Here is a 23474-nt window from a genome sequence, read left to right as displayed (position 1 = left end):
CCTCTTTATTAAATCACATTGTTTCTCTTTTTAATAATTTGTGAATACACCAGTAAAACATTAGAATAAATTATATCTTTGGCTCATTAGCAAAACGGAATTCTATTGCAACAAATTACAATACAGAATTAAATAATTTGAGCAAATATGAATTTCAGTTTAAAAAGTATATATAAAAAATTTTCACATAAAATCATGCTCTTTTGTTAAAACGTCACTATTTGGTTTTTAAGAAGTTAGTATTGTATCTTAGTATGTAATTTGTAACAACAGCTAAAGCACACTAGGTCTAATCTTCACCTAGGGGAAACTGAATCAATTCCTTTGAAGTAAGAGGAGCCAGGCCAATTTACACCAGGTGAGGATCTAGCCCATTGCTGTGTTATGTGCAAAACTCTGTCCCATTATCTCAGATGGTGCTTTTAATTTGTCATGTCATTCACTGCAGGTTGAAAGCCAGATGTGAGAACAAAAAAACAAGCAAATAAGTTCATTGTTCTTTTTGAAAGACTTTAAAAAAAAAATCAAGTTGATTTATTGTATACTATCGGCCATATATTTTAAGACCCTGCCCAAGACAGGGACTACAGAGACTCCAGTTGTGCTTACCTGCTGCAGAGGCAGGTAAGAGTGTAGTGTATTAAAAATAGTATTGACATTTTAATCTGTCACTTTAAATGCTCAGAAGTTTTTCCGGTCCTGCTTGCAGGCTAAGAAGCTCTGTAGGAAAGCATGCAACCTGGGCCTAGCAGAATTTCTGAATTTTTCAGACAAAAAATAGTGTAACATAAAAACATAAATAAATAACCTTCTTATTTATGTTTCAGTCTAACATCTCTTTAGGTTTATAAACATATAGAAGGGGCTTCTTCCTTGTTGCCCCTCCTCATTGCACACCTGCAGAACAGACATGGAAAATCGGAGCAATGGAATTTACCACAGTGCTTCAGTCAATTAGCAAATAAAAAAAAAAAAGTTGTATCCCACTTTTCTTAATGGACAATACCTGAATACTTCAAAGTTAGGCTGAGACCCTGCAATAAGTCTGGGCCACATTGTGATGTTACACAACTTCCTTATATACAAAAGTTTGAGATTTGATTATCCTTACTCTAGAATGCATCATTACAAATATTGTTGATTAGTGTACTGGTCACAAAATTATCCAGGAATAAAGTTTCCCACCAGAAAAGAAAAGTAAATCTTAATATGTAAAAGAGGAGAGTGTATCAGTATTGGTGGGTTTTGTTTTTAAAACAGTTTGTAGAACTGGATGTAGGAAAAAACCTAATTGCACATTATTCAGCAGATCACTAAGATAAAGGAAAACAGCAACTGAGTGTTGCTTTTTTAGACCAAAGACAATACAAGCAAGCAAGAGCTCTGTCCGTTGAATGGACTGGGACTGAGCTTACTGTCATGCCACTCTAGAAGCAATGTTAAAGCATAAATGTTAAATGGGAACATGTTTTTACTGCATGTTATTAGCAATGTCCTTTGTTTATAGAACGTAATACATAAGTTTCTAAATACAAATTGCCCTAGGCATGAAGAAAAATGCACTTAAGTTATACATCACTTTGAATCACAAAAGAGTAAAAAGCTTTTTTTATCCACTTCATTAAGATATTGCATGTGGGAGTTAAAATGGGTTTGCAGGTTTAAAAGTAAAGGAGAACTTCCAATAGAAATCAAAGTTATCTGTCTTGCACACCGGGTGCACATCAGAAAGCTGCATGCAATACTAAGATGAAAGAATGCAAGATAAAATGAAGGTCAGTTTGGTTCTGTGGGTATGTGTTTTAACAAAATAGGAAGTCTCCATGGAAATTTCTCCAAGGAAGCAAAATAGTAAACTTTGATGTGATACCTTTAATTGGACTAGTGATTAGAGTTTTTTAAAACTGATGTGACACACATACAAACAAGATACATAGGCCTGTGACTAACAGGTCTGATCATAATCATAAGCAGGAACAAAGTTACACACACAAGCTAATAGCAATATCCACTCAACAGGCTGTGTAAAAGTGACTCACCAGTCAGCACACTCCCTTGTGGCTGGGCATGGCATACCATGCTCTTGTCCTCTGGACCAGTCATCTGCTCCAGACCTGTGGTGATCTATTTCTCATGGGTTGGCCCGGTTGTGTTCAGATTGAACCATTCCAGGGTAACCGCATCCCCAAATCAGTAGTCCAATGACTTAACATCAGGTCTTTGGCTCAACAGTCCTTATACCCCTTATTTCCTTTCAGAGCATTTCAGTAACTTCGCTTGGTGGCAGGACCTTGGTTCCCTGTGTATCCTGGGTTCTTTAAGTTCTTTTTGCCAGCCCCTTTCTGGGCTCACTCCTCTGCAGATAGGACCACTGGGAGACAAGCAGTCTGGCCTAATAGATAGGAGCAAGAGTTAGACTTAGTGGTCAGAGTTCAAAGCAGGGAAATGAGATCAGGGTCTATTGTAGTAACAGATCAGACACTTCTGTAGAACTACCTCTATGCTTAAACAATGTGCCTGGACCAATCGAAGGTCAGGCAGGGGGAAAGGGTATGCTGCTAAGCAGATCTTTGCTAGGCAGAACTTCCTATGGTGCTTAGTTCCCCCCCCAACCTTAGAGCAAATGGCTCACACTTTTACCATGACTGGGGGTGTGGAAGCAGTGGTTACCTGGAGTCCTCCAGAGCTAAATTCTAAAGCTCCTGCATCTTAAAGTAGCATTCCTTCCAGCTCCTGTACAAAGCCACCAGGACTTTCTCCCCAGAGGCCTAACTCCTGTTGTCTCAAGGCTCTTTGTGTGTGTTGCACCTCTTCCAGAAACCCAATCTTTGGGGGTTTTGCCCTTTTGTCAAGGCTCACTGCAGAAGACTGCTCCACCCCTCTTGTTTCCCAGTCTCTCTCCTAGCACTTTACTAACACTCCCTTCACAGGAAAGGATCTGAAACCCCTTCTTTCCCCACTGCACACCTGTCTCTTGTTTACTGACCTGAAGTTCTTCCTTTATTAGTCACTCTGCTGCTCTCAGATGGGACTCAGCCTTAATTCAGCCATTCAAACCCTCCGCAGCTGGGCCCAATCCTAAATTAGGTCTTGCCTAACCCCCAGGTGCACTAATGGTGTATAGCTTGCTCCAGTTAACTCCTGGTCTGCCAGCATGGGGTATAAATCATAGCTGACTGTGCTTCTACACACTTGCCCTCAACAAATGTGAGCTTTTTAATATTGTGACTTTTAGTTTTATTACATTAATCAGAGAGAATGGCCTGTGATTAATATAGGGATGATTCTGTTCTTTTTGATTGATCACTTCTTAATAGATATGAAACTTTCCAGCCTCCCAGTACACTGCTTATGATTTTTTAATGAATGGTAAAAATGGAATAAAGTAATTTCACCATAGCATAAAGCACTGTAAAACTAGTGGACAGGTTATAGTAATGTCACAAGAACAGGCTTGTACCTGTTCCCAAGGTGTGAAAATACTAAATTGGCAATTTGTAGAAGACAGTTACATCCCTTGTGCAAATATTTTGCCACCACAAAATTTTGGATACTAGCCAGTGAGAGAACACACTCTAATATCAGCCTTTGACAGAACATGAAGGAATGCAATATACATTTGAATATGACCAAATACATTGGGCCAGAATCTTAGCTGGTGGAAACTAGCATAGCTCTGTTGATTTCAACACAGTAACATCAATTTACAACAACTGAGAATCTGGCCCACTATCTCTTACACAACAGCTTTAATATAATTTTTTTGTGATAACCAACCGACCAGGAAATTTTCTTAGCTAAATATCCTAAAACCCTATAATCAACTCTAGACTTAAATTTTCTAAATTTTAGGCTGCATATACTGTCTATCCAGCTTTAGGAAGAAATGAATATAATTTCTGTCAACTATAAACGTTTGTAATTATTATTGTACATTATTACACACTAGAATGATTGACATCTAGTAAAAGTAACTGATGATCTTTTGCTGACCTCTGATGGAAAGATCAGATTTCAGATTTGGGATGCTTTTCCTTATTCAGTGACCATCATAAACATTGCAGTGCTAAGTTTTGTATGATTCTTTTCCTAAGAATGTTCCATTAATTTTATACGGTGATCACTAGTAGTGTTGGTTCCATTGATGTGGGTCTCTCTCAATGTCTCCTGTTGAAGTTGTTCCACTTTAATTAAACAATGGAATACTTAAATATTAATTGGGCCACAGCAAGCATTACAATGACTCTATCACCCAATAGCGAGGGCACTCACCTGAGAGGTGGCAGATCTTTGTTCAAATCCTTTTTCCCCAAAGGGATTTGTGAACTGAGCATTGCCAGCATCTTTGGTGAGCACCCTATCCACTAGGTTAAGGCTTATAAGGCAGCCCTGCCCCTGCCTCTGGCTGTTTTGTGTGACCTCATCTGAAGGGGCCTGATCCAGTAGGCATGCTCAGCAGCCACATACCAGATCGGGTCTTCTGCACATGACTTGGGCATCCAAGTTCCTATTGTTCCTGATTTGTGACTCACTCTGGGGCTTAGGCAGGATACCTGCCATGAGGCAGTACTGCCCATGCTCAAGCACGAGAGAGGCATCCAGCTTCACAGAGTGAGTCCGCAGTGTGCAGGTCCAAGGAACACAAGCAGGCACTGAATTTGTTTAAGTGCCTTCAGAGTTAGACAGTGGCTGCGCATGGGTTTTGTGGATCACAGTGGTCCCCAAAAATGGGACTTCAGTGCCTCGGTACCTTTGTGGATCCCACCCTTAGTGCCTCAGACCCAGCTGAGAACAGGGCCTCTTTGTACAAACGGAGAGACTACCAACCCCACACATCTTATAATCTAAATGGAGAAGACAGACACAGGATGGGGGAAAGGGATATAACATGCAAGCAGAGTGAACAATGCAACTGTGGAAAATTCCATGTCAGTGCCATGATTCTTGGGGTGGGAGGAACAGGTTCTTTTTAATTATTATAATTTAAATCCTTTCAGTGGGGGGAGAGGGGGTAGGTTATGAAGGCATTCATCAGCTGGAAAGACAAAGGAAAGAAGTGCGCAGGAGGGGTTAGAACAAATAGCCAGTCAGCATAGGGAAAGAGTCACAGTGAAAACTGCGGAAAGTACTCTGATGACATCATCACTGTCCAGGGTTTCTTATTTGAATTGTTTCCTGCAGCAGCTGTGCTGACTTCAGTCTCTTGAGGTCTTCTTCCTGCAGTTTCTTTCCCAAAGGCGATAGGGCTGTAGGGAGGAGGGATGACCCCAGAGATGAGGTCTCTCCCCTGCACAGTTTGGGATCCAGGAGGGTAAGGCTGGCCCTCACTGGGCCACATTTTGCAACCTCAATCGCAGTGCAGCAGTACCTCTTTCAGCTACTTTCTGCAGCTGTGGTGAAGAATATGCTTATTCTACAATCCCAGACTGCTTTCTCTGCTTTCCCAGATGCCAGAAGCTCTACTTGTCACCTACCCTGCTGGTCAAATCTCCAGATTTCCTCCTGACAACATTTATGAGTCAATTAGGCTTTGACAATACTGGAATCCGTCTATCTTTCTATCTATTGAACACTGAAAATGTCAGGCCAGTGTAAAATAAATTCAACATTCTAAAAATTATAATTTTTTGTTTAATTAAATAAAAATGTTAATTTTTAAATGTAAACTGAAGTGTGGCAGAAATTCCACCAGAAGAGTACAAAATCCAGGGCATTTGCTGAGGTGGTTACAGGGCCTTGCCAATAAGGTCCAAGTGTTCTCTAGAACAGATGGGATGCATGGTTGAGGTTGTGTCTCTCTCAAAAGGGTGCAAAGCCCACAACATACCTCAGTGAAACAGGCATTTCAGCTTTTTTGCTCTGTAGGTTACTAAAAGAGTCATGACAACAAGAGACCTAAAGAGAGGGAGGGTGGTCTTGTGATTTAGGCACTAGACTAGGACTCACGAACTCTGTATTCAATTACCAGCTGTGCAAGAGGCTTCGTCTCTCTGCCTCAGTTCCCTCATGTGAAATGGGAATACTGATATTACCTTTCTCCCTGCCTTTATATATATATATATATATATATATATATATATATATATATATATTTGTGGCTATTTAGATTGTCAGCTCTTTGGGACAGCAACTCTCTCTTAATGTGTTTGTACAACACCTAACATAACAGTGCCCTGATCACAGAGGGGGCTGCTAGGTCCTACTGTAATTCAAATAGTTCTCTGCTGATTTCCCATGTTGTGCTACTTAAAAAAATAATAATAAAAATGTACTCTCTGTACAGAAACAATTGCCTAATGCTGAACTAAAGAGCTTTGACGTGACTGGAGAAAGAAAGAAGAAATGAAGGTCAAAGTTGGGGGCAGGAAGTATTGTCATGCACATCCACATGTCAGGAAATACCTTTTATTGCACTGATGCTACGCTTTGACAGAGATTTCTGCTTGTCAAATCATTTCTTTCAGAGGTCTGAGAGCAGGCTTTTTCAGGCTTTGAATCAGAATGTTCTCAATTAAATAAGAAGCGGCACTGTGATATATATACTCTGATGTAGGTATGGCCACACATAAGCAAGCTTCTTTTATTCCTCACCTATCTTATACCACATGTAATTTCACTATTATCTCACTCAAAAACTAAGTTATTAGCTTTTCAGATGGGACAGCTGACACTAAAGTTAAATCTTTTGGGTTGTGTCTTGGGTCATCATAGCCATATACTTATATACTTTTCTCATTTGATTAATTTGGAGTATGGCTAGATTCGGTCCTGCTGATGCTGAGTTTTCACTTTTTGGAGTTGAAGACTGATCTGAAAAGTAGTATAAGGTTGCCTTTGAAAATGCTATTCTCTCATGTTTATTCTTGTTTTTTTCCCCCCTCAAAACCCGACTTTCATTCTGACAGGCAGAATGCAACAAATCCATTCCATCATAAATTCTTCCAATTTACATAGCTGAGGAAGCAGGATTTCCTGTCCAGCAGGTAGGAGTCAGAGAAATCAAGAAATCAGCTCTGAGGAATCAGTTTCTTGTAATTTCATTGCATCTCCTTCAAAGTTTGCCCCTCCATCTTATTTATTATACTATTGTGCCTTCTACAAACCAAGGGCATCTAAGAGTTTCTGAAATATAATATATTCTCCAAGTTTTCTTATGTTCCCATTATGAGAAAAAGGCAGAGTGATGGAAGGAGCATACTACAAGCTGGCAAGCACACCTCATCTTTTTGAAAGTGGCATTTTAGCCAGCAATATTGTGTGCCAGTGGAGTGTCATGTGTGATATGGATAATCTCAACGCTAGCTTCATCTGTGGACAGAAATACCAAGAAGAGTCAACTGCTGCATCTCCAAATCCAGAACACGAAAAAGGACTTGATTTTTTTTTCAAATAAATATGACAATGAAAAATATGAATATAAAAATAGTGTATATTATATGTGCCTAGAGAGAGACTGAAACAGATAAATTAGATCCCACTTGCGCTAAACAATATTGAATAGCAGACTCAACAACTCCTCTCTGACAGTGATCATCCTAGAATTCAAGCCAGAAAGCTTCTGTGTTTTCTCTTTGTTTTGTTGTTGTTGTTTATGTTTCTTTCCCACCGCTTTCTAAGTCAGTTTAGTCAGTTCACCTATGAGAAGTGCTTGATTGGCAGCTCTGTAATATGCAGTCCTTTCACATATTCACTGTACAGGCAGTAGCAGTTCAGGCCCATGCAGACTTGCCAATATGTCTCAACTCTTACCCGGATGGACCTTCTGTATGGTGTGAAGGCAAGTCAGTCTTTATGTCCCTTCACACCTTGGCCTCTCTTCTGAGAATGCAAGCAAAGGTGCCAGCTGAGAAGGTGACATGTGTCATGTGGACAAATATCAGCTCGGAGAAAAATTCATTTTTGACTAAAGTAAGTAATAGCCTGGTACTCCATATCGTTAGAGTATATAAATTCCTGACAGAATTACTACAGACTTGTGTAGCTCCAAGACTAGATTCTGATACCTTAATTAGCTCTTTGAGTAGTTCCTTACTCACTGAGTAATTACACTGATATAAAGGGACTGCTCTAGGGGTAAAATATTACCTGGTGAGAGTCAATATCAGAATGGGACCCTAAACTATTGTTTATAACTCTCATCTTTCTGTACCTTGGAAGAAATTCCAGATATTTATTACGGACCATATTGTGGAGCTGTTACGCCCCTTAGGAAGTTTCTATTCACACATGCTAGGATTTCTAGAATCTTGTTGTAATATAGAGTCTTATTTTACCACCCTTATTCAGGATGAGTAAATACCTTGCTTCATGAATACTACCATTGATTTCACTGAACCTACTTGCAGTGTAAGGTGCTACACAGCCCAAGTAAGGGTCGAAGAATTTTCCCCTTAGTGATACTAACCAGCAATGCAATCATTCGTTTCCATGCAGGTTTATAATCCAGTAGGAGAAATCATTATCCTACTATTTATGTGAAGAGTTCAGATGCAAAGAAACATCTCTGCAGTTAAAACTGTATTGTCATATGTCTGGTTTGCACAATGCTGGGAAAAAGTCAACTGTCCATTGGCAGACACTATCTTCGCTGAGAAGCCTTTCTTTTCACTACTTTCAGAAGGTTATCAGCAGACAAAATGGAGGCAATGGCATATACCTTCTAGTGGGAAGATTATGTCTGCATGACTTTCTTCCCAGATATCCATTATCGTGGGAACATGCCATAGTAATGCCAGGAGATATGAGCACAACAACTGTGCTATGCAATGAAGTTCTTCTTAAATCAATTTTACAGTCTTTGTGGTAGGATGGAAACAGAAAGGTTTCAGAGCAATGGAGATGTAAGTGAAGTTCTATTTGCCTTCAATAACTAAATGAAAAGAGGCCAGTGCCTTAAAACCACAGCTGAAATGAAAACAAGATTCCATTTCTGTCATGTTTCCTTTCTCCACAGTTGCAGTTTGACCAATGTCTTGAAGTTAAAGAGTGGCCTTCATATCTTCCAGATCTGAGCACCACCTACAAGTCAAAAAGAGAGAAGAAAACTATCTAAGACATCTATGTATACCATCATCCTGGGCTTGGACCCTCACATCACTAAAGCTGATGGCAATGTGGCCTCTTGGTAGAAATGAGAAATAACACGGGATTTGTATCTTAGGGCCTCAAATACACACTTTCAGATGGCAACTGTTTTTCTAGGTGCCTAATGAGAATGAGACAGAGCTAACTCAGAATGCCACAACTCTGTCTCTCTGAGTACATGCTTACGATAAGTCATAAGACATGTTTAATGGATGTAATCAGCAGACTAGTTTGTTATTGATGCCCAACAGTTCCTAAAGAGAAATGATGTAGCAGAAGAAACAAAGCAGCTATTGGAGTATAGAAGACACTTTGTTCTTGTTCATATGACAGAAGAATGACCCAATCATAGTATCAGTTCTCCAGGGACCTATACTTAGAAGCAGAGAGGATGAATATTAAGCAGGACTTATGTATCTGGAGGAGCGCCTGCAGCACCAACTGTTGGCATTGCAAGTGGAAGAGTGGTCACCGAGTCAGGAAATTTACATAGTATTATTTATTATCTTTTATGATTGACTTCTGTCAACATCCAAGATACAATAGTTAAAAAACAAACAAACATCAAACTGAAAGTTCACCTGGAAGAATCTTCTCCTTGTTCAGTCCACAGCAAGACCATGTATTTGCTCCAGCCTGAAGAAATCACAACATACATAACATTTACAGCTGGAAGAACAAGAGTAACATACTTAATCCAAAATTTCTCCCCATGAAGACGCTGTCAGATTCATCATAAAATATTTTTTCACATGGTTTTGTCAAAAAAAATCTTTCATTATTTATTTATGGACTACCTGGATCCTTAGCCATATATCCTATAAATAATTAGTTAATTATTAATAATTAGTTAATAAATAGTTAGCACCTATTCAGGTTGTATGTCAGGGAAGTGACTTCACTGTAGTTAGACAAATGTCTTGCAACCACAGATGCCTGTGGAAAAAAAGGTCTGTTTTTTGCACCATTTTAAACTCATGCATGTGTCCTTGTATTCAGAAAGAACCTCAATTTTACAATCTATAACCTACTTATGTAACAACACATCAAGAAATACCAAGCAAAGCTACTTTGGTCAGCTTCATTTTTTATTCTATATCTAAGGAAAACATAAGTAAAATAATGAAAGTCCCAATGCAAACTGATGGCAGGATCTTCACCTTCATCATTTCTTTTTTAAATCCTTTAGTAGTGCCAAACTAATGAAATAATTCTCAGAGCAATGCACAGAATTAAAAATCCCAGTGTTTCACAGCCTAATCTAAGAAACCAGCATGATCTTGAAAAATGGGATATGATTTTGTACATTTTTGGCATTTTTTTTAAAAAGAGAGACAATATTTGAAGATTTTTTTTTTTTTTTTTAATTTGAGCTGAAAGCTTACCATCTGTGTACATTTGGACTGTTTTCAACATTATATAATCTGCACGAAACAGCACCAGTTTAGATTATTCCTGGAGCGATGGCTAAATTATAGTATAAATATATACCAAATAGCTGGCAAATATGTCCAAGATATGTGTGAAGTACTGTGAAATGGATAGCTATACTGTTGATAGTATTATATTTAATGATTTGCTTCAAAACTTGTGTCAAAGAAGCTCAGAGTAGAGAGAAATTTAACAGGTTCCAAGACAGTATGTGGACTCCTCCCTTTGTCCAATTCCCTTAGATTTCAGTATGTTGCAATATACTTGAATATCATTTTTGTTTTGCTGATTCCAGTCTATGTGATCCAATGAACCATGCAGCCAGGATGGAATTGCTCACCACTAGGAGATATTTTTTTCATATAAGGTGACACTATCTATAGAATTCAGGCTACACTTGTGCATGCCATTAGGACATACTCTCAATCATACTGAGAGAGGCAATATCTTATTTGTCATAAAGAGATAAGCAAAGGTTCAGAAATGCCAGAGAACCCTTCTCAGCTTTAAATTTTACTATTAGAGGGCCAGGTTTCCATCCATGAATATTTAAAAGGAAGTCCGTGCAGAATTTCTGCATCTGTGCTTAAGAGGATGTATAATTGCTCCTGTAACTTGGAACTGGATTAACTTCAAAGATAAAAATAGACTCTTTGTCTATATAAATCAAGTTTTTTTTCTCTAGTGAATAGAGATTAGTGTCCTGAAAAGGGGTGAGGGGAGGAAGAGAGAAGGATTACAAAGAAGTTCTCTACAGGAGGCACCTGTGAATCTTGGCAAACTATAATTCCATAGCCTATTTGGTCTTTTTACTGAATAGCTTACAGTTATCTGGGTATAGAGGCCTACAGATAATTTCAGATGAATAGAGCCATGGAATTCTGACTACGAGTCCTATAAGCCTTTGGAAATACATAAAAGGCTCAGATTTTTTAATGTTTTGTTATAAAAACTGTTTTCACCTGTTTCATTAGGTTTGCAAAAATATTGTTTTAAGTTTTGACTTTTTTAGGACATGGAGAGAGGGGGTAGCACTGAACCTTTTTATGAAATTCACATGAAAGGATTCTTAGTTGCTTTGCCCAGCTGTATTGCTAGAAAATTATTAGCAAAGAATTAATGATAATCACTTTGCAGTGTTTGCATATCATATGTTTCTGCTTCCAACATTATAAGGTTAATGGACTCTCTTACTGCTAGAGTGTCTCAAAAACACTCTAGGCAAATCATTTTGATAACCTAGTCTGCAAGTCAGATGTACAACTCTGACACAAAGACACACACATGCTTTATTTTAATCGGGAACAATCCTAAAAGAAAAAAAAATGTTTGAAGATTTGTGTAACTCTCTGACCACACAAATTTGTGCAACTAGGAATTGCCAGCATACTTAGGTAAAAAAATTCAAATCTTTGTGCATAAATTCAGATGCCCAAATCCCCATGTAGGAATTTCAATAAAACTGTCTTGATTTCTAGAGTTGAATCCTCCTTACTTTAATTACTAATGCTACATAAGCTACACCATACCAGACCTCAGAGGCAATATGTCTGTGACTACACACTTCTGAATCAAAGTTCCTTCCTTGCTTCCTCCTTGCTCTGGTGAATGGGGGGATAGGGCTTATGCCAACAGCAAATTACAACAGCTTCTCCACTCCAGGTGCTTCAATTGCATTGTCCAAGAAGAAGAGGGCTGGAGCCATGGCTCTGCCCACCGCCCCGCCCTCCCCCATGCTACAAGAGGAAAGACTAAGAGACTAGGCTCTTGTTTGTGTTGTGTTCTGCAGATTTGAATTCATGCATTTATCTGCATGCTCTCCAGTTGCATTCGCTTTATCAGCTACAAATATATTGACTGTTAGAGAGATTAGTTAGAGCAGCTCGGCAGAGTTGAGACTGATACGCTGAGAGGTGCCCATGAATCTTGAGAAATCACGTGCGTCTCACTTGCAGAGCTGATTTTTTTAGGTTGTGGGAGGAGAGGTGCCTAAATCTTACTGAAACTCAATGGGAGTGAGGTGTTTAGGGGCAGATTTTTAAAGATATGTAGATGGCTAGCTCCCATTCATTTAACTGGGAGTTAGGTACCTAATACCATTTAAAATCTGTCTCTTAGTTGGCATTTCTGCATTTTAAAATCTCTCCCACCACAAGACTTGATCCAAAAGCCCACAGAAGTCAATGGAAAGACTATCATTGAGTTCAATTGGCTTTAGATTAGGTCTTATCACATTTGCCCAGGGACTGTGCCTATCAAAAGTGACATCCTTCTTTTGTATGCTTTATACTAATTAGAATTAAAACAGAATTACAATAGATGCATTATGGGCTCAAAATTAAATGCATATTTTATAATATTGATTATATGTTTTGGAAAGTGTTTCCCAAACAGGACAGCAGAGATAAAACGTCAGTTTGTGCCGCTTTGTCACACAGTGAATGATTGTTGGTAAGAAATATGAATGTCTCAGAAAAGTGGTCTGAGAATATTTGTGGATATCAGTTGATTACCACAAATAAATCATTTTGTTCAAGAACTGGCATTTTCCTTGATTAGCAGTCTTTCTTTCTGAAGTTTTTACTTTATTTTTTCATGTCATCAAATGAAAAGAAAAAATAGTTTCTCTATGGATGTGAATGCCATTCATTTGTCTCTTTCTTCTGATATTTGCAACGCTTATACTATAATTTTATCCTTATGAAACATTTACTTTCTTTTTATTCAGTGTAACTGTATATGTCCATTCTATCATGTTTATCACGTCCAGCTATCATGTTTATCTGCAATCCAACGTACTGTTACATTGTCATCTTCAGCAAAGAAAAATAATAATAAAAAAACCTCTACAAAGAAAATTAAAGGATAGAACAGAGGATAACATTTTTCCACAATTGCATTTATATTATATAAAATAAACTCTTGGATAACAGAATTCTTATTTTTGTTCATTATATAGCTTGTTTTTATAAGGAAAGAATAAGTCTCAGGTAGCTGACATGACTAGTACTGTATATTATTTTCTCAAAAATTAGATGTGATTAAAAAAATAAAAATTTTCTGTTGTCTGAGATACAAAATATAATCTTTATGTAACTATTTTTCCATATGCTAATATAGCTAAGGATTTTTATTACTATTATGAATATGCCCATAATTTGCTAGGTCCTTTCCAAACACTTATAAAAGACAGTCCTGCTCTGGGGAGCTCACAATCAAATGAGAAATAGGCAGACAGGCCAGGAGGAATGTAGAAATAAGTGGGTTGTTATTTTCTATAAATAAAAATTAGGAACACCTCAAAAGTCTTAAAACTTGGCAGAAGCATCTTTATATATAACGTACAGTATAAACCCAGACTGATTGATTGTGGTCTTTGGTCAAAAAGTACACCTGCTTTTATTTTATGGGTAAAAAGGTCACATATGGAGATGATTTTCATCTCCATTTGCTCTGCTCACAGATATACCTTTTACCTACATTGAGAGCAAGAATGTGCTACTATAAAGGCACCTTTCCAGTGTAAATGGTACAGGCTGTGACATGTTACAACTTTTACAGTGTTTTTTGTTGTCATGCATTTGACTAGTTTATCGTTTTTATTCGATCCTCTGTGATAGATATGCACATAACCTGTGTGTTTGCAAACATCATTGATGTTAGCTTCTTTGTGTTAAAGAGCAGGCAAGCTTTTGACATGAGCTTGGAGTATTATTTTCCTGTGATTGTTTTCATTTACGAGAATGACTTAGGGAGGAATTTAGTTGTCTCCATGGCCGCAGCGAGACTAGTTTTGGATGACTTAAGGTTTCTAACAGAAGAAATACTGAAGATTTAAACCTTTTAAAACAAGTTTATTCTTACCAGATTTTTCCTTTATGTTTTACATGCCTTTCTCCCTTGTTTTTGTGAACTATTATTTAAGCACTACTATCCAAGTCGAGATTTAAAAAACAAAGACAAGTGATTTTGGGTGCCTACACTGTTTGGTAGGTGACTTGAGATAACTTAAAGAGGGCTAAGTTTAAAGTCAGTTGGTTCTCATCATTCTATGAAAATCAAAAATGGAACTAAGCTGATTTACAGCAGCTGGGGAATCTGGCCTACTGATCACATCTGTGCGTGTATATTTCAAATTATTTATCTTTTTCATTAAAATGGAGAACCTCCCTATGTCCTTATGTGACCATCTTATTGTTCTAATTCCTAAAATACAAACACAGAAAAACTTTTACTACTTCTTCACTTTCCCAGAGCTGTTTGCTAATTACAGTCTCATCCTCACAGCTGGAATTTTGCATTATTTTTTCCATATCCAGAGAGGGTAAAGGTAGATTCAGTCTGACAGATATTTATTTTGAGAATAAGGAAAACAACAAAGCAAAAAGCACAAATATAACATCTCCACAAGAGAACTTAGTAACTGTCTTACTATGTGACATGGGGTAGCAACTCAGAACAAAATGACTGCTGTTTCTGCACACAGCAGAGTTGTTAGATTTAGGATACACTTAGAACTAGGGGTGCAATTCAAAGCTAGCATAGACATACTGGCGTTAGCACAATGAGAGATAGTGCACTACAAATCGTGGTGTTAGCATGGGGTGTGACAAGCAGCAGCACATGCTACCCACCCTTAGCATGTATCTATGGAGTTCAGGTGGATTTGTTCTTAAGGTCGCTACTCCATAACACTACCTGTGTTATTGCAGTATACTACTATTTTTAGCATGCTAACTCTATGAAAGCTGAGAATCACATCCCTACCTCCAAATGTAGGCACAGCAGTGCATTGACCACAAAGGCATAGCAGTTAATACCAACTTGCACTACACTGGGCACTTTCGACTCCCATAAGAAATTAAGCAGGGGAGGGGTGAGAGCTCAGAGCCTCTCAATGGATTGAACTTTAGTTTGTAAATATAGGCTAAAATGGGAACCATTTATCTGAACCAACTCCATCCTCTTAGGATTGAGATAGAGTGGAACCAGGAGCTTTGTCATAGAATTTAAGGTAAAAAGGGACCACTAGATCATCTATAACATCACAGGCCACCAGTTCCACTCAGTACTCATACACTAAACCCAACAACTGAAATTAGACCACGGCATTACAGCTTTCAAGAGACTAAATTATTATGTGCCAAAGGCAGAGAATAGGGGAGCGCAAGGCACACCAATGGCCAAGCCCCCTGCAATAGCAGGCAATTGATTTCTGGAAACATCTCTAGGTTTGTTTTCAGTTTTGCAAAACTAAAACCTAACCAATGAGGTTTTGTTAAATCAAAACCAAAATAACCCTTGATTTTCCCATCTCCAGTAGTTTAGCTAAGGTTGCAAAAATACAAACAAGTTATAGAAATAGAGAATAAACTGTAGACTTGCAATAACTAGTATATTTTGAAACAGATGGCTGAAAACTGAATTTGCTTTCTTGTTAGGGGCAATAGGGAAAACAGTTGGGGGTTGCAAAAGTGAGAGAAAAATGTGCTGTAGTAGAAAACACAAACACCCAAATCATATGCATAGATTCTATTGAGACCAATCTGATTTTAATTGAAAAGGGTTTCCCGAGCCTGTAAGTGTGTGGTATGTGCTCGTCTAAAGAGTATTTGCACATTCTTATCATGCTGCATACAACAGGTACTACTCATCCACTACATTAGATTTCCTGCTTAGAGCCTGCACAGCTTTAATACCCTTTAGTTCTAAAATGGAAGAGTAATGTACAGCTGTTAACACCATCCCAAGTCATATACATTTTATTGTATCCTATTTAGAGAAGCTGCGTGTTTCTAGAACTGAACTCAAATAGAACATTAAATGTCCTGAAGCCTTACTTTAGCATGGCCTCTCCACTTGTTGAAGCCTATCTTTACACTACCAGAATTCTTGCTAGTGCCAGAACTAGTAAATTTTAAAATACTAAGGGGTTGGTTATCACTTATTATAGATAGTGACACCTCTCGTTAAGATTGACTGACACTTTCCAGTATAAGACCCTGTTTTCCATTGTATATGCATTTGCCAAACTTTAACTATTTGGGCTTAAGTTTTCCATGCCAGTTACCTGCCTAAAGCTAAAATGCCTCAGCTGTTTCCAGGAACAAGGCAAAGGGAAAATACATTGATTTGCTCATGTTAAAAAATTCCTACAGCCATATTATTGAGAAGCTCTAGTGCCTCCATGCTTTGGAACAGGAACTTGAAATTTGGCAGGGGGATGGCCATTTGCCTAATCATCACCAAAAATGTGACCAAATTATAAGCTCCTGAAAAATCTCAGTTCCCACATACTCAGTAGACTTGTTTGAGTTTGGTAGTCTGGTCTCAGGAAAGAGGCTATGTCACAATTTTAATGGGGCTCCTCACATAATAGGATGTTACTGAACATGACTAAAGGAACAGCATTAGCCCTCTTTCCTGACAAAAAACAATATGGGCAAGATTGTGAACCTCAACTCACTTTGGTGAGCATGAGTAGTTTCATTGATATCCATGGGCCTACTCATGTGAGAAACTGATCACCACATTATGATTAAGGGGTCACAAGTGGTCTTTTGCTTGGATCATTACTTAATATTGTTATGTCTCAGTAAGGTAAATAAGTCATGCTTTAATAAAAACCAAAAGAGAAATATAAAAGTAACCAGGCAGAGGACAACACCAATTCCCAACATATGATTAAAATGTTATCCTGAACACTAGGATAAGTGTTGATTTTTTTCTCCTTGATACTATATATAAAAAAGATAGATTTCCATAGAAAGTTTATTCTCTTCCCCTGCCCCTTTGTTCCTCACTTTGACTCTATTTTATTCGCAGCTTAATAGTTCTGCTTCTAAATTTTAATTCATTTGACTGCAAGCTGAGATTCCATGCTTCAGCGAAGGGCATGGGGATCAGTTACCAAAAGGATCCCATCAGAATCCAGTCACTCTTACTACTTTCTGCAACCTGTTCACATGCCTGAGAATTCCACATGGTGCTAAAATCTCCTGAGGGATGAGAACAATTCTTTTACTGTTATATATGATTAGGAATACCAGCCTTGCTTCTAAATTTATCTAGTAATTATATGGTGCATGTGCCTCTTGTCAGAAATACTTGTCCACCATCTGGCTATCAAAACGTGCAATTTCCTTATATTTTCACTTGGTGCAAAATTGAAAATATAAACAATATTAAACTGCTCACAGATTAAATGGCCCAAAGACTGCCTCACTGATAATTTTACTAAAGTTCAGAAGTTATAAGAGTTTGAAAAACAAAATAAACAGACCAAATTATGTGCTAGAAGGTGTCTAAAGGCACAGCCCTGAACAAAGCAAGGGCTGGTGGTTTGCTCTATCCCAGGAGGCAATGTAGCTCAGAGGAACAAATCTAATACACAGTTCTCTCCCTGCTTCCCCTTTGCATTGCATGTCACACTTTGTTGCAGGCCTATACCAGGTGTGCTGCCTGGAATGTTGTGAAGAGGGTGCCAAGGTTCTACCAGTTTCTTGCCCTCCCCACCTGCTTGCTCCAAGGGGAATAAATAGGACTGAAATAACTGTTAATTCCTACCTGTGTGGGCTCATGGAAGAGTTTAAGGGTATAATATAAATCTCCCTTGCTCCCCTGCATGGGCAGGTAATCCAAGTCCCAATCTAGACCTATATGAAAAAGTTAATTGACATGGAGTTTCCATAGAAACTAAAAGGGAAGCCTTAGGCAAAATTAAATTAATGCACTCAGGTTATCTCCTGATAATCAAGGACAAACTTTAAAACATGTATTTTGTGCAAGGAAGCCGGAATGAAAGTATTTTTAAATATAACCAAGTTGCCTCTCCAGCATTGTGCTTTGTTAGCTGGTTTCTGACTAAGGACTACATTCTCTCATGAAGAAATATTGGAGATTATTCATAGGCCTGATCCAAACCCACTGGAGTAAATGGAAGCCTTTCCATTTACTTCAGTACTCGTTGGATCAGATACACAATGAAATAGCTTATAACCTAGTTTTGTCAAACACACACATTATCTGAGTGACTACCTATTACTAATCCAAACAGCAATAATTTACTGTTAAATTTCTGCCATGCATACAACAAACAGGAATAACAGAATTTGTGAGCTTTACACTGGCATTTGCTTTGGATTTATGTGAGTGGACATTTAGCTTTAAAGAGTTAACAACTTCAAATCAATCAAACATGCAATGTTTGAGCAGGATCATTTTTTCTTTAACCTTCTTGTAATGTCAATCCTAGCTGAACGGCAGTGAAGCATCCCTGAACTGCCCTGTGGAAAACACTGGGTTCTGAGTGGATTTGAGATTTTCAGTTCTTTAGCCAGTAAAGACTGATTGTATTTCAGAGGCAATGTGATTAGGCATCAAGGTGAAAGTGTTTACATTACTCCCTGATTACCTACCCAGTGACAGAGCTGCTCACCTTTGCTGCCAGTCAGACATACCACAAAACAGTGGCTGCTTGACATGGGGGAGAAGGGATTACAATGCTGAGAGGAAAATATAAGAAACAGGCTGGAAAGAATCCAAATTAAATCTCTGGTGCAGCTTTAAGTGCTCTTTCAAAATAAAGTCAGTAGAACCCTTCCCAGCAAAAACATGTAAGAGGAATATCAAAAGTATTTTGATAAATTGGGTTTCAGAAAATCAGGAGAGGTAATGGGGTAAGAGATCATATCTGAGGATATATATATGAAAAGTTTATATATACACAAGAATTCACCGTTATTCAGTGGAATTCACCCTATACAACAAACAATCCTCTGTAGGACAGAGGGAATATTAAATCTCTAGGAGTGTACTTTATCTAGTTATTCAGAAATACTTTGCAGTTATCCATCCCCAAATTCCATCATCACCTTTCTAGTATTCTTACTCTGTGCATGTGTGTGAGAGAGAGAAAGAAAGAGCCATACCTTTTCCCTACCCTTTGTCTTATCCCTTTCAATGAGAAGATCTTAAAGATAGAGACTCTCTCTTAGTCTGTGATTGTACATGACTTAGCACAGCAGAGCTCTGTTCTCAGCTGGCACTTGATCACTACTCTAATAAACATAAATAAAATAATAATGTATGTACAGTGCCTAGCACAATAGAGACCCAATCTTATTTGAACCACTAGGTGCTACTGTTATACAAATAATTAATAATAATGTAAGAATTATGGGGAACTTGTTAAATTGCTCTTCTTTCACAAATCTGAATAGCAGTCTTTAAATTGTTATAACCTTAAACTCTTCTTGAGCATTATTGCATCAGGTTTGATGTCACTGAACCACAGGGACTGTGTTACAATTTTGTATAAAAAAAAATGTTCTGTATTTAGATTCCAAGATAAATACATGTGATATCTAAATGTATTAAGCAATGAAGAAGTTGCTGTACATGACATTTCATTTTGGAATAACTGAGGGTAGTACACTTCCCTGCAGCTCACACATTAATCTCCTTTCAGATAGCTCCCCAGAAATAAGAAGTTCTATGTATATATTAACAAAACTTTCATACTAGAGACCCCATTTAAGAAGATAATATAAAATAGCTCATCTTAACAGCTTGATTTAAACATACTGTACATATTGTCTCTCTGGAGTTCTGGGCTGTGATCAAGTGTTTACATTGCAATGATTCAGTAGAGCAGTTCACCTCATAATGCAGTATTTTTCAAATTACTGGAATCCATGAAACCTGGGTACCATTTTTCTATCCCCATATCCAAATGTATGCTTTTTCCATCTTACCAATCATTTTCATTAATTTTAATCAGTGCGGGTTTTACTCCACTCTGACCAAGAACAAACTTCAATATTACTGGGACTGCTGCAGGGGTTGGGGTGCTGGCTGTTTTTCGAGGTGGAGATGGTGGGAGGGAGCTGTTGGTTTTCACAGCTGGAATAGAAGATTTTCTCCATGTGATAGCATTTGAGCAACCTGTGAAATGTTGAGTAGTTCGCAAGGGAAAATACAAATCCTTTTAGAGGATGTCCAGGTTATTGTAGGTGGGATTTTTTATTGTATAACAAATATTGACCCTTCAATCTTTTTCATGACTGAATTTCTCCAAACTGTTTTAGCATCCTACACTGCTTATCAGAGACAGTACAGAACTATTAAAATAACTTTGTTAGGAATATTACAAGTGTTAATTCTTATTACATATGTGGATATGTCACAGTAGGCTCTAAAACATTTATCTGCATATTTTCACTTGTTGGAAGAATGTATTTTTAATGGATTTTTTCTAGCAGCAAATGCTGTCCACTCCAATCCATTTTAAGTTATTAATGTTAGTTTTTAGACCGTTTCTATGAAAGGCAGGTACATTCAATTACTCCTTTTCAGGAGTAGAATACTGAGCAGATATTTAAGGGGGCCTAAAATGCCGTTAAGATGACATTCCTTTAAATTAAGTTTACCAAGTGTCAGTAGATTTTACTAAATCTACTCTAAGGACCAGTTTTATTTTTACCTATGTAATATAGTAAACATAAACAAGTAATAACCAAGAGGAAAAATCCTCAGTGGAGAGACTAGGACCACTACAAATGGATTATCAAAAGTATGCTCCTTCTCTGTAACAAAAGGCATGATTTGGTTTTATGGTTTATTTTTGATTATCCTTCTTGGGCCACACACACTTGTTTAGATCCTGTTAACATACTGATGTTAAAAAAATGTTGTATTTGACAGATTGTGCACACTATATTTTCAATATTTCCAAAGCCATTAAAACTCACACTTCTAAATGGAAGATTACAGAAGTTCAGTTAGAGTTCAGAGAGATATAATCTGGCTTTGGTTTTCTAATGGAATTTTAAATTCTTGCACATCAGTTCATCAATATAAACAAGCGGAGCAATAGCACATACAATAATTAAACAATTACTTAAGTTAAATTTCCTCCTGTCACAAGAACTTTTAATGGGTTACCAACAGTGCATAATGACTTCCAGTACTAAGATCCATCACATTTTGTGGCTTCTTTTGCATCTTTGTAACTGTAGAAAGAACTGCCTTGATTGAAAGGGTCATGGTGCTGCTGGTGGTGGGGGCATTGGAATTCGGTAATAACATGACAGCAATAATGATCACAACAGTATTCTTCAGAAAAACAGATGTAGTTAATTTAAACAAAAAATCATTAAATATTTTGCTTAGGAGAGAAGATACCTAGATGAGATAGAGCTATTCTCCTGTTCCTAAGTACAATGCCATACATTTTATACATATGCATATGTAATCTGCATCACCACATGATGTGTCAGAGTGATTTAGGCACTTTTAAAGGAGGGATTTAGGCTCTTCAGCCACTTAGGGGCTTTGCAAGTTTTACCTGTGCTCTATGTCTCTGTGTCATAGGCTTTTAGTATTGAGGAGGTGGCTCACTCAGCCCTTAATTTAGAAGATAGTCTACAGGTATGGGTTTTTATGCAAGATAAATAAGAATGTCCAAAGTGATGCAACATTTCTTGCTGGTTGTGCAGAATGTGGAAACAGAGCTCATTGCCATATAATGACTTTGTAAAACTTCCCAGTCTTCTTCTTTGCATCAGACAAATCCAGCAACTGGTCAGTCAGTCATTTTAATGCTTCCCTTATTTTGGGGAATCAAGCAACAACTGTTTTTTATTGTTTTGTTTTGTCTTGTACACGAATTGTGCCTGGATAGAGGCAATAAAGAAATAATTAGTTATAATGAAGTATGATGCAATTATTTCAGGAGCCCTTTGCTTTTTTATCTAACAAAAGATTTGGGGATCCCTTTCCTTTTATTTGGACACACGTCATGGCAGAAAAATAAAACAGCAGCTGTGTATAATACAGTAAAACGTGCCTATATAAAACGTAGCCCTGTTGAATTGGTGCCCAGAATTTAGCTAGGGTTGAATTAAAAGAGAAAATTAGGTAATTTTCTGATTAGTCCATCATGAGAAGGCAAATAACACTGAGTGCTCTGTCTTGTTTTGTTATATCATGAAAGGCTGAACTGTGAATGCAACATTGACATTTGTGTTGTTTAATTGAAACAGACTCCTTTCTGGGAAATTCATTGTTTTAGTTTATTCTAATGCTATATAATGGAAGGTAATATTACATTACTGTTATTTGAATTACAGTAGCATACCAAAGCCAAAACTGTGCTACAAGAAATAGCCCCTGAACCAAAGATCATACAATTTAACTAGACAAGACTTGCAAAGGGTGAAGAAAGCGAAAGATTATTATCCTCATGTTACAGATGTGAATCTGAAGCAAATGAGATGAAGTGACTTGCCCAGGGTCACACAGGAAGTCTGTGGCAGTCAGGAATTGATCCCAGATAAGATTCATGTTGTAAGAACCCAGACCCATATTCATGTTGTAAGATTAGGAATGGGTTTTATTTCTTCAGATTATTTACAAGGCTGAGACAAATGAGAATAGAGATGCCTTAGTAATCAGCCTATCAATATGGGGCATGATAAAACATCCCTTGAAGACGATGAGTCTCTTTTTGTTGAACTTAACGAACTTTGTATCAGTCCCATGTGTGAAATCCTGGTGCAACAGTTCTTGGGGTACTGTGAGTCATCTTGTTATCCTCTGCTCTCAGCTTGAGGATGCCTTGTCCGTGTTTAGCTGAGTGTCAGCTCCCTAAGATCACCAACCTTTCAGCCACTCAAACACTCTCCTCTGGGTTATTCCAGCCTTTACTTTGCCTTGCAGGTTTACAGTAGGTGCACCCCAGGTTCCTCTGAAGCATTCCGCTGTGATATCTAACCCCTGACACTGGCTACTCAAAGAAATACCTGGTATGCCGTCCCCAAAGGAACTATATATATACCAACTTGTAGGATTCAGCTCAAGATCAGCTTAACACCACAGCACTGAGATACGTGTCTAAGAATAAGTGCTTTTATTGTCAAATACTACAGATTCAATATATAGTGAGTAAGAATACTGAA

At 37.8% G+C, this 23474-nt stretch overlaps 1 protein-coding gene and 1 long non-coding RNA gene across 4 annotated transcripts in view; one reads left to right on the top strand and one right to left on the bottom strand.

Annotated features, from left to right (window-relative positions):
- The window catches only part of BRINP3 (BMP/retinoic acid inducible neural specific 3), a 252313-nt gene that overhangs the window by 212279 nt on the left and 16560 nt on the right, over nucleotides 1–23474 (top strand). The window lies entirely within an intron of this gene.
- Nucleotides 1465–23474, bottom strand: part of LOC137144682 (uncharacterized) — a 196029-nt gene continuing 174019 nt past the window's right edge. For both annotated transcript variants that reach the window (XR_010917456.1, XR_010917457.1), the window contains 2 exons: nucleotides 9666–9720; nucleotides 1465–2392 (listed from right to left, as the gene is read on the bottom strand). This is a non-coding gene — a long non-coding RNA (uncharacterized lncRNA). The remainder of the gene's footprint in view (nucleotides 2393–9665; nucleotides 9721–23474) is intronic.

Source organism: Emydura macquarii, unplaced genomic scaffold, assembly GCF_026122565.2.
Source record: "Emydura macquarii macquarii isolate MOO-44397 ecotype Brisbane River unplaced genomic scaffold, CSIRO-AGI_Emac_v2 contig_3477, whole genome shotgun sequence".
Classification (NCBI taxonomy): Eukaryota; Metazoa; Chordata; order Testudines; family Chelidae; genus Emydura; species Emydura macquarii.
Note: the sequence above shows the minus strand (reverse complement) of the source record. Positions and strands in the feature narration are given on the sequence as shown.